The following is a 16,119-nucleotide window of genomic DNA, read 5'->3' as shown; positions in this document are numbered from 1 at the left end:
AAGCCACGCTAGTGTCTATCTTGGTCTGTGCTGCCTGTACCTGGAAACGCTGGGGTTTTCCAGATTTCAGGGCCACGCACCTGAAACCAATTGCACTTCTCCTGTAAGAAGAGCTGTTGGTCAGACTTGCTGGCACTAGAAATTAAAGATGGCAGTGAGCTGAGGCCGAGGAGGTGTTAACGTAAGAGTCAGAGATGCTTTTGAGCTTCCCTTATGGCTGCCCAGTTCCTCAGAAAGCAGTTACACCTGCCAGCTCCTGTCCTTTCCTGCTGCTGAGCCTTTGCTCACATGCTCTGCATCTTGCTCAAAATGGTTGAGAGGAATGTAGCCAGCAGGACTTTTGGGGGCTAAGCTGTAGGAATGGAAGCATCTCTGAATGAATCTTTGAAACAGAGGGCTTTTCTAAGCTGTGTTTCAGCAGAAACCAGGCATTGCCAGGAGCAGGCAACTGTCATCAAGGGCTCGGTGCAGCTTGTCACTCACCCTGCACCACGACTGACAACATGCTGTTTTCTCTCTCCAGACCATGTTCTCCCAGAAAGAGGAAGGAATCACCAGCTGGCAGTTGGCGTTCCTGCTTATTCCTGGGCAAACCATCCCCTGTGGCCAAATGCCAACTGCAGAGCAGTGCCAGGGAAGCAGAAGTCGTGGTCCTGACAGGTAAGGGTGAAAATCCAGCTTTCAAAAAGCTGCTTGTCAGCCACGCAGGTAGAATTCATGCTTTCAGTGGGCTTGTACCTCTTTCTGTATTCCTACATTCGAGCCCGTGGTGCCTGACATCTTTGGTTGACTCCTGTCTTTCCCAAATGAGTCTCGCAAGCTGCTTGAAGCCTGCTTGACAGGCAGCACCAAGCCTTTGCCTCCTTGGATAGTGAAAGTTTAGACTAACTGCTGTGTATCTACTCTTTCAGGTGAATCTATCCCTTGCCAGCACAGGAACCCACCGGCAAGTAGCGATGATGCCTGGTGTGCTTCCATCAATGGAGTGCAGTTAGGATGCATGAGTCACTGCAGTTTCAAGGACAGCCTTCCACGTGACAGCAATGATGGAGAGAAGGAGGTCTGACCTATTCAGTTTTGAGCCCCTCCATGCAAGAAAACCTTGCGGTTCTGGAACGTCTTCAGCTACGAAGGTAGTGAGGGGTCTGGAGCACAAACCTTACGAGGAGCAGCTGAGGGAACTAGGATTGTTCAGCATGGAGAAGAAAAGGCTCAGGGGAAACCTTATAACTCTCTATAACTTCCTGAAGGTAGGTTGTAGTGAGCTGGGGGTTGGCCTCTTCTCTCGAGTAATCAGTGATAGAACTAGAGGGAATGGTTTTAAGCTGCGCCAGGGAAGATTCAGGCTGGACATTAGGAAATATTACTTCTCAGAAAGGGTAGTCAGGCATTGGAATGCACTGCCCAGGGAGGTGGTGGAGTCACCGACCATGGGAGTGTTCAAGAAACGTTTGGATGTGATGTATGGAATATGATTTATCCGGGAAGTATTGGCAATGGTTGGACCAGATGATCTTCTAGGTCTTTTCCAACCTTGATAATTCTGTGATTCTGAGCTGAGAAGCTTTTCTTGCTCAAGTCCTGCTTCCAAGTTTAACCACCTACGGGGAAGTAGATGTCACTTTTCTAGTGTCCTTCAATTCCGTGTCCGCATTTTCCTAAAAGTAAAAGAATTTGGAGGTAACCAGCTGCAGTGAAGTGAGCGATTTCAGTGCCTGTTTCTGATGGTGGCAATGAGTTCAGAGGTCACACTTAACTGACGATTCCTGTTTCCATTCTGACAAAGGCTGTAGTTGCAGCTGACTTCCCGAGGCTGCCATACGTGGTGGTGATGCAGCCTTGGGCTTGTGCGTTTGCATGACTCCCACCTTTCCTTTCTGTGTCTTGCAGGTCAGCTGGTGCTGGAAGCGGCCGGTATCTGAGTAGGAATGAAGGTGAGTGCAGGAGCAGCTGCTGAGGGGAGGAAGGAAGTCCATGCTAATGAGCTCTGAAGCATCTGCAGGTCCAGTACGAAAGGAGGCAGCAGTGATGCAGGGGGCTCTCCAGCAGGAAGCTGTCTGATCCAAATGCTTGCTGAGAGTTTGGAAGCCCAAACCCTTATGGTCTCTGTAAGGGTGGCTAATAAAAAGATGTTAACCAAGATGGTGGTAAATAGTCAAAGGTTGTTAGCAAAGGAAAACTCACCAATGTCGATGTTTTGACCAGAAAGCTGAGGCAGTCTCAACTGGGGAGCAATCTCCAAGAGATGCTGCCTCAGTGGTGGTCAGCCTTTAAATGAGGTCTCAGAGGAGGTGGAGTCAAGGTCCACACCTTCTGGGAGCACAGCTAGATTACTCTCACCTGTGCTCCCGCAGCTGACCCAACACTTGCCTCAGCTGATTAATCAGAGGTTCAAGCTGTGATTTCCCATACAGTCTCAAAGCTGAAGGCAGCATCTCCTTGATCTGATGGTGGTGTGCCTGAGTGAGGGAGTGATCCAAGCTGGATGCAGAAGAGTCATCTTAATTTCTCTGCTATTTTACTTCAGATGACACCTATTGGGTGTTGGTTTCTTAAGATTTGGATCTAGGAGGTGGCCTCTCCCTTTGCTTCTGGTGAAAGCACAGAAGTGCAGCAGGAGTAGAAGACAAAGAGGTTTTCTTCGTGACAGGAACACCAATTATTTGATTCAAATGTGTAACTGTGATGAAGATGGTGAAGAACAGATCCGCCTCAAAGACATGCTTGATAACATAAGGAATGAGCATGTGATCCAAGACAGCCAGCGTGGCTTTAGCAGGGGAAGGCCATGCCGAACCAGTCTGGTGGCCTTCTATGATGGAGTGATGGCATTTGTGGACAAAAGGAAGGTAACAGATGTCATTGACTTGGACTTGAGCAAGATCTTTGACATGGCCCTCCACCACATCCTTATCTCTAAACTGGAGGGATGTGGATTTGACAGGTGGACCACCTGGTGGATAAGGGATTGGTTGAAAGGCCACAGACAGAGGGTGGTGATTCATGGTTCTGTGTCCAGGTGGAGGCCGATAACAAGTGGTGTCATCCAGGAGTCTGTCTTGGGACCAGTGCTTTTTTACATGGTTATCAGTGACACCAATGATGCAATGGAGTGCACCCTCTGCTGTTTGCTGAGTGGTGCGGCTGACGCAGTGGAAGGAAGGGATGCCATTCAGAGGGAGCTCTGATTTCATTCAGGTTTATTAAGATGAGATGAGTTCTCCTAAATGCGCTGTTCTCCATATGATTATAATTGGAGTCTAGATGGATGACTTAAACCAGACACCAAACTTTCTGATGGCCAAAATGAAATGAACTCAATCCTTTACTGTGTCAGTAGTCTGTAACTAGAGCCCATCCGGTAATGCCCAGCCTCCTGCCTGTATCAGTGGCTGCACACAGTGAAAAAGTCTGATGGGATTTTAACCTCTAAAACGTTCCAAAGCAACCAGAGGGAGAATATATTCACTATGCAAATACCTGCAGGAATAAGCTTCATGTATGTCCTCAGGTACCACAGTAGTTAATGGTGGGACTCAGTAGGTCATGCTGAAAGTTGAGTCTGCTAACCTGAAGGTCTTTTCCAGCCTACATGACCTTATGCTAATATTTCTGTATTTCTTTCTGTTCAGCTCCCCGAAAACCTCCCACCCAGCCCCCAGCTGACCCCGTGGTGAAAAATAAAACAGAAACCTCAGTGACGCTGGCATGGTCCCCTCCGAAGATGCAACGCCCCATTCCAATCGATGGCTACATTGTGGAAGGCAATAAACTAACTGGCTTCACGTGGGTGAGGTGCCACGAGTCTCATGTCCCCGTCCCAGAGTTCACGGTGAGCAATCTGTCTGAAGAGGCTGATGATCAGTTCCGAGTGTCTGCAGTCAATGCACATGGACAGAGCCCGTCTCTGGAATTCCCAGGGAGCGTGCACCTTGGTAAGCACAAAAACCCCAATGGAAATGGGTCAGTGTGAGCTGAGCAGCTGTGTTGGTTCCCTAAAGATATTTCCTTTGACTTTAAGGATAGTAGTGCATTAACACACCAAAGGCTTTCCCTTCTTCCTAGTTCTCCTATCAACCTCCAGCTACCACTAAAGTGATACAAGTTCTGTTTCTGTGACAGAGACATGAATATCCTTATCTTTTGATATCTCACATGTGCAAGAGGCAGAACTTTCTGTAACAGATTTGAAGCATAGAAGTTCTTTTTCCAGCACTCATGCAAAGGGAGAAGAAGAAATGTCCCTATGATTTAAACTTCCATCTCTAAATGAGATACCAGACTTGCATCTAAAGAGCATTAAGACATACATGTTGTTCTTCCTCAGAACCAGTCCTGGCTGTGAAATCCCCCCTAACAACTGGTGAAGCTGTACCTGGAGGGGATGCCATGTTTACTATTGACCTATTGACAACGTGTTGCAGCACTTGGTACCACTATGGTAAAGTCTTACAAGAAAGTGAGACCTGCATCATCAAGAGAACCCAAACTACTCACAGCCTAATGATAAAGGACGTCACCAAGAACGATGATGGAGCAGAAGTGAAATTTGTTGCCGAAAATGTTGATGTCAGCAGCAAGATGAGAGTGAGAGGTATTTGCTTTGATCCTTCTCCTTTCATCTTACAGTCAAGTCATAGTTGCTGTGATCTGTTGATTAGAACTGGGGCTGCAGGCATTCACTGCCTGTACCAAATACCTGAAATTGCATCCCATGGACTGACGTGAGTCCTGGTAATGACCTAAACATGATAGCACTGAGTGTAGGGTAAGCCAATCTACCCAGCTGCTTGGTATCTGAACCAGATTGCTTCATGCCAGCTGGTGAATGTCTGCAGTTCACAGCTATTGGCCAGTGCATTCAGTCAGCAGGTTTACCACTGCATCACCATAGAGCAGTACTTTCAGCTCCAGGTTCAGACAGCCTTTCTGATTGCACTGGAATAGTTTAGAAGTAGGGGAGCAATCATTCCAATAATATCTGTATCAATCAGCTTTGCATGACCAAATAGAACAAATAAACATTCATTATGGGAGGACCTGTTTGTCATTGGGTGGAAACCTCTGCAGAAGCATGTTTAGAGCATTCTTAATCAGTAGAAGGAGATGTTTGGTTGATTTTTACTTAGTAAATCCGGCAAGAAGACCAAATGAAATATCTTGAATTGCTCAGCAGTGACAATGATGAGTGCAGGAACAGAAGGTGATACTTTTTCAGAGATGTTGCAGGAAACATTGACCACGTTAGCCTGATCTAAATTGAAATAACGAGGTCTTTGCTCCTGACAGGTGCTGCAGTGAGATTTACCAATAAGAGCAAAGATGTAGAAAAGATCTCTGCTCCGCTGCGTGAGGAAGCCAAACTGCAGGCTGAGCTTTCAGACACAGGTGCTACTGTGGAGTGGATGAAGGATGGGAAGGAGCTCAAGGCCAGTGAAAATTATGAACTGCAAATTGTGGGGAAGAAACACACCCTGAAAATTCACAGCGTCTCAATGGATGATGCTGTAAGTTGTCAGTGCATCTGTGAGGGGGATAAAATGCTCTATCAGCTTTCAGTGAAAGGTATGTGACAGTCTGGGCTGTGCTCTTCCTGCCCAGGGCCAGCAGACTGCATTCACCTGACTCCCCGACAGTCCAGCTGTTGTCAGACAGCATCTGGGGTGTTTTCAGTGGGTGTTTTGACTTGAACTGGCCAATCTGCTTTGTAGAGCCATTTGATTTCTGTGTTCTGTCCTGTGATTCGTCCCTAAGATCCAGAGGAAATCAAGGGAAAGATAGGAAAAAGAGCATCCCAGCCTTCCTGCTCTTCTCTCAGGTTGGCCACGGGAGATGATGTAAACAGCTCTTTTTGTAGCAGTGATCCCAAGTGTAGAAGAGACCTGTGAAGAGTCACAGGGATGTTTACTTAGCTGTCATTCCATGGTGGGCTTTTTCTGACACAGATGTAGAGAGAAACTGAACTTTCCCACGCAGGTCTCTGTTTTGCTGCAGGGTGTAGGTCTGATCTCTGAGATCCACACGCTGGGCCTTGATTGCAATAAATGAGAGCCCTTTGTTTGCTCCAGTGGAAGACTTTCCATTTCTGCAGTACCCTCTGCAGATGACACAAATGCAAATGCACTTTCTTCCCAGCAACAATTGCCTTTTTTTTTTTTTTACACTGAGTATGCATGAGGCTCTTCATCATATTCTTCTGGCTTGTCACCCTTGTTGATCCATGGAGAAACAACAAAGCCCTAGAGTAGTGTATGCACTTTGGCATTGGAGAGCTTACTTAATTGCTTCTTCTCAATGAACAAACTCCAGAGAGGCATGGAGACAGCTCCAAACAGAATTGAATAACGGGACTAAACTTATGGAGAGCAGAACTTCCTGCCAAGGCTTGTCAGCTAGTCTTAATTTTGCTTTTCTTCTCCCTCTTTGTCACGTTAGCATAATATTTCATACTGGCAGGTCTGCCCTCAGAATTAACTGGCACAGGCTGCCCGGGGAGGTGGTGGGATCCCTGGAGGTGTTCAGGACCAGTTCTTGGGACCAGTGCTTTTTTACATGGTTATCAGTGACACCAATGATGCAATGGAGTGCACCCTCTGCTGTTTGCTGAGTGGTGCGGCTGATGCAGTGGAAGGAAGGGATGCCATTCAGAGGGAGCTCAACCGAGAGGTTGGCCTAGGTGAATCTAATGAGGTGGAACACAGCAAAGTGCAAGTTTTGCACTTGGGCTGGAGGAATCCCAGGCATTTCTACAGCCTGGGAGGAGCAGTCCTTAAGAGAAGCCCCGCAGAGAAGGACCTGGGGGTCCTGGTGGATGAAAAACAGAACGTGAGCCATCAGCGTGCTCTTGCAGCTCAGAGAGCAAATGGTCCCCTGGGCTCCATCAGAAGAGGGGATGGCCAGCAGGGACAGGGAGGCGATTGATCTTCATGATCCTTGAGGTCCCTTCCAACCCGGGCCATTCTATGATTCTGTGATTACACTTGCTGTCAGAAATAACGGCAGCTGTACAGAAGCTGGATATATTGTGGGACAGTTCTTGTAACCAGCTGATTTTAAGACCCTGCCAGAGTTGAGAGTGTAAATTGCATGTCAGAAGAAAACTGGGAAAGTGGTTATTGCTCATTCTTTTTCATTTGCTGATTCTTTCATTAGGGATCCTTTTCCAAAGGAGATTCTGGTGCTGGAAGCAGTTGAAGAAAGAACCAAAGCAGCTCTTGCCAAGAGTGCTTGAAGTCCCTGTGGAGAGAAGCAAAGAACTTGGGCTTCCTCTGGGATGCTTCCCACCATGTCTCAGGAAGGAGACAACTGCTGTTCCACTTTCTGCTCTGTGTATGGAAAGGTACGTCTGGGTTTCTTCTGCTTGTTTTTTCTTTCTTTTTCTGGCTTTGAAGGAGAAGGGGTGGAGCAAGGGGAGACCCACTGGTCATTTGTTACCTCAAGAACAGGATGGATTCTGCATTGACTGTGAAAAACCTGGGCTAGTAGCATGGGCATGTTTCAGGCTGGACTCTTCTTTGGCTGCTTGGTTTCCTTTTGGCTACAGGGAGACAGCTGTCTAAAGGTGTGTTTTCAAACCCACTCTCCAAAACCATGTTTCACTGTTGCAGGTGGTTCAGTGTGCTCTTGCAGTGCAGATGCTGTAGTTTGCTGTAGAATCTGAATGGTTTCTGTTCCTAGGGAAGGAATAGGAGGAGGTAGTGAGAAGAGAATTCAATGCCTAAGGGGAGGGGAGATCGGGGATTGGTGGGAGAGGGAGCCAATAGGAGGGAGAGAGAAGTTGGGCGCAGGGTGATGGTAACATCCCTTTGTGACGTCATAATGCTCCTTTGTGACATCATAATGCCCCTTTGTGACATCATAATGCCCCTTTGTGACATCATAACGCCCCTTTGTGGCGTCACAATGCCCCTTTGTGACATCACAATGCCCCTTTGTGACATCATAATGCTTCTTTGTGACATCACAATGCTTCTTTGTGATGTCATAATGCTCCTTTGTGATATCACAATGCCCCTTTGTGATGACATAATGTCTCCCCTTTGTGACGTCACAATGCCCCTTTGTGACATCATAATGCTTCTTTGTGATGTCATAATGCCCTTTGTGATGTCATAATGCTCCTTTGTGATATCACAATGCCCCTTTATGACGTCACAATACCCCTTTGTAATGTCATAATGCCTCTTCGTGACATCATTACGATCCTTTGTGACGTCATAATACCCCTTTGTGACGTCATAATGCTTATTTGTGATGTCATAATGCCCCTTTTTGACATCATAATGCCCCTTTGTGACATCATATCACCCCTTTGTGATGTCATACTAACCCATATGAAGTCCAGGCAGAGTCAAAACTTATGGACCTGCACGAGGATCACTTTCAAGACAGTGGCTCTGTTGCTTCAAGCTTATTTGCTTCGTCCTGCCGCCACTCTATTACCAAGTATCAACAACCTCTTGCATGATTCAACTTGCAAACGTTTGACACTAACCCTTGTGTTTCTGTGCCTTCCTAGATAATTCGAGCCCTTGTCAACCCCAATGATCCAAACCAAGTAGTGATGTGCAGTGTGTTTCCATCAATGGAGAGTTCTTATTAAGCACAAATCGCTGCAATTCGGATGACAGCCTTCCACATGGTAACAGTGATGGACACAAGGGGCTCATCCACGTTCATGCTCTCATATCTCCTGGCTCTGCTGAAGCTCCTGACCTGAGCCTGCCAGACACCACAGTCACCTGCCTGGATTGTGACCCAGCGCCTTTGCAGTGCTGCCCATCCCAAGCACAGCCCGAGTGCCCCAGCAGCAGCACCACCATGCAGGAGCAGGGCAGCATCAGTGAGGTGAAGCTGAGCATCTATGATGGGGACTTAGAGTCAGGCTGCCAGTCCCAGGCACCAGGCAGCAGCACCAGCTCTGAGCCACTCTCATCTTGACAAGAGGAGTCCTATCTTCACCCTTGACCTCTCAAGTCCTCCTGTCTTTTATTGAATAAAGTCACTCTCATGCTCAATCATCGCCTCGACTGCATTCTGAGTCTTCATTCACAGGGATTGGGATGAATGCAACAAACAGCAAGGCAGCTCAGCTTGCAATGCTATGGCTGTGGGGTTCGTGCAGGCAGAGCTCTGGGTTCCCATTTTGCATGGCTTTGGGATGTCAGCAGCAAGATCTCTACCATTTTGTATGGCAGCAAATAATCTCTAGCATCCAGGTTGCTGCTCATGATAATCCCAGTCTTCCTGGCTGTCGCTTTGTGATACCTTTCAAAGCCTTTTGATACTCTTTGATGCCTTGGCTGCTCCCTAACACCTCTGTCCTCCTGCCATGTTGACTCATGTCTCCCACTTTGAAGCTGGCTTTGCAGATCATCTCCAGCCCTGTCATCATCACGCTGCAGCAGGAGGTGTTCACCTGGCCCAGTGTCTAGCAGTGCTGCTTGTTCTGCAGATGAGCAGCTGCCTCCTCATCTCTTCAGCTACAGTAGTTTTTCTCAGGGCAGTTAGATGCAGTCATGCTCCTCTGGATTTGGTGTGTTAAATCCATGCTGCGTGGCAGCAGTCAGTGCAATACAAAGGTGTTCTGTGTGCCGCAGCATTTCTCCAGGGGCTGCCAAAGGTAGAAGCACAACACAGCACCATCCTTCTGACAGTAATGTCTGTGAGTGTTAGACATGTGAGCACTGCATCATCCCCAGCGTGTCAGTGCTTTTCCACACCAACCTGACTCTCACACTCTGCACTGAATGTAACTCTGCTCTTGTGGAGACAAATGCTTTCTGTCACATCCTCCATCCCTGCAACCATTTGCCGGTAGGCAGCTCTTGCAGAAGAATCAAGCAGCAGAACCTTGTGCTCACCCTACAGCATGCAAATGCTATGAAAGCAGAAATAACCTGGCATGCTCTGGGTCTGCAAGGCTGCACAGATGGGAGAGGTAGATTGTGTTTTTGCAGTGGAAGTTTCCAGTATTTTCAGTACATAGTGTAGGCCCTAACTGAATGTATAACCCTCTTGTAAAACAGCTGTATAAGTAGTTTTTCCACCAAGAAAGTTGCTGAACAGAGTTAAGTTCAGACCGGGGGCATTCGGACATGAGTAGAATTGAGACAAGCACAAGATAAATACACAGGGTGGGTAGAGCCCAGCACAGGACAGAATGAATGTACTGACTTTTGGAAACATTGCCCTTCTCTGTCCGCAGAAAAGTACAAGGCAGACCTAAAAACAAGAGGTTGGTAATTGACCTTCTATGGAAATGAATCCTAGCCACAGTCTCGAGGAGTCTGTGAGCCTGAGATGCTCAACCAATGAGAGCCATGAGAGCATCACCTGCATTGGGTTTAGGGCACAGAACAGAATTGATTTCACTGACTGGTGTGCAGTTTCTCCCTTGCCAACAGGGGATGTGCGCGCAGTATTGCAGTAATGAATAAGCACTGCTGCTATCGCTGCCAGCTTTGCCTAACTAGAAATCTTTGACTTTGAGAGTTTCTCACACAAGGGGAGAGGGTAAGAAAGTAAAGAGGCACAGAAAACTAAGGGAAACTGCTCTTCTTTATCTTATCTATAAAAATTGATACGATGCTGTTGTGCATTTTTTTTAATTTTATTTTTAATTTTTTGCTAATGTCAGTTAGATTGTTTTAAAATATCCACACACCAAAATCTGACTACCAAGCAAATGTAATGAAAATGAAATGAAGGTGAGTTAGCGGAAAGCACAAGGCCATATTATATTAGGCTCCAGCAAATTTACAGGCAGTCACTGCACGAAGAGGTAGATCTGAGTTGCACATTATATGATTCCCACAAAGATTAAGGAAATCTGAAGCTTTCAATATATTTTTTTAATTCTTTTTTCATTTCATTTTTAAACACCTGACCCAGACCCCAACCCTCACAGGAGCTGTAAAGATAACAGCATTAACCAGCAATGTAACTCTAATCCTAACCCTTACCCTGATTCTAAAATCGTCCCTAACTCCAAATGCAACAACAAAAATGATGCTAGAAGTTTGTAGCAAAAGGAACCTTAACCCTGATCATAATCCAAAAAAAAAATCATTATGGTAACAATAATCTTTACCTTAAGAGTAATATTAATCAGAGCCCAGATGATGCCTGCATCCAATCAGAAGCATGCTTTGTATTATTTAAGAGTTGTATTTTTTCCAATGAACTCTCTCTGTTATCATGTTTATAAAGTAACAGAGTCTGTTCTTTTTCTCCTGACACTGTGCCTTACTCCTGACATCCCCTGAAGATGACCCAGATAGGGCACCATCAAAGTAATGCTAATAGTAATGTCAATCCTAAGGGTATCTCTAGCCCCAGTGTTAATGGGATGCTAACAACAATCCCAACAGCCTTAAACATTCTGGTGGTGTGAAAGAGGTGCTGCCTTGCACATGCTGGGCAGTCCCATTGCCTGTTAAATGCAGGCGGCAGCGTAGAAACATGATGCCCGTGGTCAGAATGCCCTGTGGCAGATCCTGGCACCGGAGAACTGACCGGAGAACCATGAGAGAACTGACAACAAATCACTCGACATCAGAACCGACCCAGTGGTTATTTACAAGCCTTGGGTGACCCAGACAGGATCTCAGAGTGGTGAATGTAGGTACAGAAGTTGTTACTACTCTGTTTTCTTCTAAAAGAAGTGGTTTTTTTTCATCTCAGAAGTTGGGGGGGGGGGGGAGGGGGGGGCGGGAAAGGGATATCAATTTAATTACTCATTAATTTATTGACAGACATTCACGTTTGCTACGTTTGGAGAAGTTTTTATTTGTTTGCTGTGGTTTGATTTTTATTTTTTCTTTTTTTTTTCCCCCTTCCCTCCTCTTCCATCTTTGTGTTCTTCCCCTATAATCAAAAGAGAACGGATCCCCAGGGTCTGTCCCGCAGACGTTCTTTCCGTGGTCTCTGCTGCCTCCTGCTGGCCAATAAGCGGAACTGCCACTGTTGGGCGTTTGGTGCCGCAGGAAGCACAACGCAGATCTGAGTTCTGACCGGTCTACGCAGCAAATCCGCCAATCTTTATTGTGATAAGCCCTCCACATGGCATTGCACACGCACTCGAACACGCAACAGGCATAGATTTCTCCTAACTCCTCGAGGAGCAGGCAAGCAGAACAACTGAGCGCACCACTGCTTGTGATTGGGCCACCCCCATCATAGAGATGTGTGTTAGATCTTTTACCCACCCCTGGACTGGCCTTGTTGTTTAACGATAACCTCTGAAATCTGAGCTACTGGTTCTACCACCTGTAGTGTAGAATAGCGATACGCCCTCCAGACAAGAGCATAAAGTCTTTGCCTGAGGGCAGGGTTAGTAGTAATGGATGTCAGTTTTGAAATTTCCAGTCCATTCACCATAGCACTTTCTGCCTCCATGTCCCATAACCAGAGCAGCTATGCTGGCATGCTCTCTTGGTTTCTGTCTAAACCACTGTACTATATCCATCAGTTCAGCTGCTGTATTATGGGCAGCAGGGTTTGGGGGGTGGACACTGGTCAGGGCACTCCCACCAGCCTATCCTGCATTTATTTTTTTTCATTTATGGGTTACAATCAGTCAGATCTCAAATAGATCTAGTCCAAATGGAACCTCAAAATCTGACCTTTTAGTGCCTTCATTTACAGAGTCCATTTTATACAGATTCCCTTGTACAGGGCCCCCATGGTCCTCCAGACAGTTGTTACTGATCTTCCATAGGAGAATGATTGAATTAGGTTTTTTTCCCATCAAAACTGCCACCTGTCTTTCCAATTTTTCAACACTGTCATTCAATAGCTGATTTGCATCAGCCTGAGCCTCTTCAGTTATGTTCAGACAGTTCAAGGCCATTAAAAGTGGCCATGCCACCATGAACACAGCTAACTGTCATTCTCAAGTTGTAAGTATGTCTTTGCTAAGACCATGGAAATACTCAGTCAGGTGGGCCAGGGACTCATGGACCCTCCCTCCGTCCCACACAGGGCCCCATTTTTCAGTGACAGAAGCAGTGCTGCATTTTGAGAATCCTAGGAATCCCAGGACATGCCCTGACAAAAGGTCATTCAAAGGGGTAGTCTTTCCCCATCCAAACAACTCCATGATATTCACAGAATCACAGAATTGTAGGGGTTGGAAGGGACCTCCAGAGACCACTGAGTCCAGCCCCCTGCCAAAGCAGGTTCCCTACACCACGTCGCACAGCTCGGCATCCAGGCAGGTCTTGAATATCTCCAGAGAAGGAGATTCCACAACCACCCTGGGCAGCCTGTTCCAGTGCTCTGTCACTCTCACCATAAAGAAGTTATTGCACACATTAGTGCAGAATTTCCTATGGTCCAGTTTCTGTCTGTTTCCCCTTGTCCCTCCTCCACACACTGCTGAAAAGAGTCTGGCCTCACCTCTTTGCCCCCCACACCTCAAATATTTATAGACCTGGATCAGGTCCCCTCTCAGCCTTCTTTTCTCAAGGCTAAACAGACCCAGTTCCCTAAGTCTCTCCTCATAGGGGAGATGCTCCAGGCCCTTCACCATCTTTGTGGTCCTCCACTGGACTCTTTCCAAGAGATCCCTGTCTTTTTTGTACTGGGGAGCCCAGAACTGGATACAATATTCCATATGAGGCCTCACCAGGGCAGAGTAGAGGGGGAGGATCACCTCCTTCGACCTGCTGGACACGCTCTTTTTAATGCACCCCAGGATGCCATTGGCTTTTTTGGCTACAAGGGCACTCTGCTGGCTCATGGCCAATCTGTCGTCCACCAGGACGCCCAGATCCCTCTCAGCAGAGCTCCTCTCCAGCAGCTCTTCCCCCAGCCTGTACTGGTGCATGCAATTATTTCTCCCCAGGTGCAAGACTCTACACTTGCTTTTGTTAAACCTCATCCGGTGTCTTACTGCCCAGCTCTCCAGCCTGTCCAGGTCTCGCTGAATGGCAGCACAGCCTTCAGGCGTGTCAGCCAATCCTCCCAACTTCGTGTCATCAGCAAACTTGCTGAGGGTGGTCACTATCCCCTCATCAAGGTCGTTGATGAAGATGTTGAACAAGACCGGACCCAGCACAGACCCCTGGGGGACGCCGCTAGTTACAGCCCTGCAGCCAGACACTGCACCGCCAACGACAACCCTCTGCACTCTGCCAGTCAGCCAGTTCTCGACCCACTTCACTGTCCACTCACCTATCCCATACTTCCTCAACTTTGGTATAAGTATGTCATGGGAGACTGTATCAGTTATAGAGATTATAGAGTTCAATTCCTGTAGTCAATTTGGCGGCCCAGGTGGGACCAGCTCTGTTCGCTGCAGGACCAGCTGAGAGGGAGACACTTTTGGCGCACCCTGAGATTTCTCTGAAGGACTCCCTTCCTCACCTGATCACTGCAGGGACAGACAAGGACCACCCATAGGTGGACCAGGTATGTGTATGGTAAGTGGAGCCCATATGTCTTGAGGAGGCATCCTACACAGTTTACAGCCATACGTGCTGCTCCCAGGGAGGTGAGCTCATGGCTTTGGTTGCCAGCTGGGTAGGAAGACTCCTTGGGTGAGTTCCTATGAAAGGGAACTGTATGTCATATGAATGGAAACAAGAACAAATACTCTCTCCCAGGTAGTTGACAATAGGAGGGACCTAGGTTGGTCTCTCCTACGGGTATGGGATATAGTGGATAGCCGGTCAAATGGTAGCCTGGGTTCTCCAAGTTGTAATCATGGGGCTTATAGGTTGTATGTTCAATATTATCATCTGCTTTAAGTGTTTGGTATTATGTGTCAAGCCGACTCTGGGAAAAACATTAACGTTTGCAACTGGTCGACCAGAGTATGAGTGTTATTAAGATTCCAGCTAGAAAACGTTGTCAGCATTGTGTAGTATGAATAAACCATGGTTTTTGATCTAAATGTCAGAGTGAGTGTGGTGTGAGTGAGACACAGAACAGCTGCAGGGTGAGTGCCGAGTCCCGATCCATGTTTCCTTCCTCCTGTGAGGGAAATGGCCAGACACGGACAAAGTGAAAGACTGTGTTGTGTGTCCACTCATATGTACTTTCTGCTTGTATGTAAGAAGACGGGAGTTTGTACTCTGTAGATTAGTAAGATTGTCCTGAGGAGAGGTGTACATTCCACCCGACCAATGAGTGTCAACCCATTTATGTAATACTATGTACTGCTTGCGAGGAAGTGTGTGAGGGAGGTGGTTCAATCAGTGCTGGTTCTGTGGCACAGTGTTTATAACTGAAGAATACAGACTGTATTAAGGGAGTTTATGTGAACTGAAGAACTGTACTGTTTGACAAACAGTTTTGATGGTATAAGAAAGTGTAATTGTTAATGATATATGGAAGTGTACTTGAGGGAATGTGGAAGTGTATCTGAGCATACAAACAGAGGAAGCATTTACAGAAGAAAAAAGGTTAAAGTGAGTTTACCTGCACTGACATGAGAGCAACACCCTGCACCGCAGCCCTGTGAGCTGAGCAGAGCAGAGCAGAGACACAGTCCTCATGTATCAGGTAGTGTTATTCTGCTTACCAAATGAATGAGTTCACTACAGAAGAGGCAAATCTTCCCCTCTGCTCCATTTGTGGCATACTCTGGAGTTCAAGACATTGCAAAGCTATGGCACATCTATTTTCTTTCAATGATGACGCCTTAGTATGCTCTGGGCTGTCATTTCAATTGCATCTAAAGAAGTCTAGGGTCATACCAGCTGACAGGAAGCTGGCAAATGTTGTCTCATTGTAAGGAAGAGCAAGAAAGATGACATGGGCAATTATGGACCTGTCAGTCCAGAGCCTGGTAAAATTATGGAGAAAATGATGGTGGGAGTTATGGAAAAACAGCTGAAGGACAATTCTGTCATTGGTCGCAGCCAACACAAGTTTGTGAGGCGAAGGTCCTGTTTAATTTAAGCTCATTCTGTGACACAGTTATCTGTTTAGTTGACCAAGGGAAGCCAGTTGATGTAATCCTTGAGGATTTCAGTGGAGATTTTGATACTGTTTCTCACAACAACCTTCTGGACAGAATGTTCTGCATATGGCTAGACAGAAACACAATGTGGTGGGTGAGCAGTTGGCCAGTAGGTCAGTCCCAAAGGATTATAGTCAGTGGGTTCCATC

At 46.8% G+C, this 16,119-nt stretch overlaps 1 long non-coding RNA gene across 1 annotated transcript; it reads left to right on the top strand.

Moving 5' to 3' along the window:
• The first annotated feature begins 526 nt into the window (after positions 1-526).
• LOC146755203 (uncharacterized) lies at positions 527-1,953 on the top strand. Its single transcript, XR_014938344.1, has 3 exons — positions 527-660; positions 912-1,250; positions 1,891-1,953. It is a non-coding gene; the product is annotated as an uncharacterized LOC146755203 (long non-coding RNA).
• Positions 1,954-16,119: the final 14,166 nt, after the last annotated feature.

This window comes from Coturnix japonica, chromosome 35 (assembly GCF_054131305.1).
Source record: "Coturnix japonica strain WE chromosome 35, WE-NBRP24, whole genome shotgun sequence".
Taxonomy (NCBI): domain Eukaryota; kingdom Metazoa; phylum Chordata; class Aves; order Galliformes; family Phasianidae; genus Coturnix; species Coturnix japonica.
This window is presented reverse-complemented; position numbering and strand designations above follow the sequence as displayed.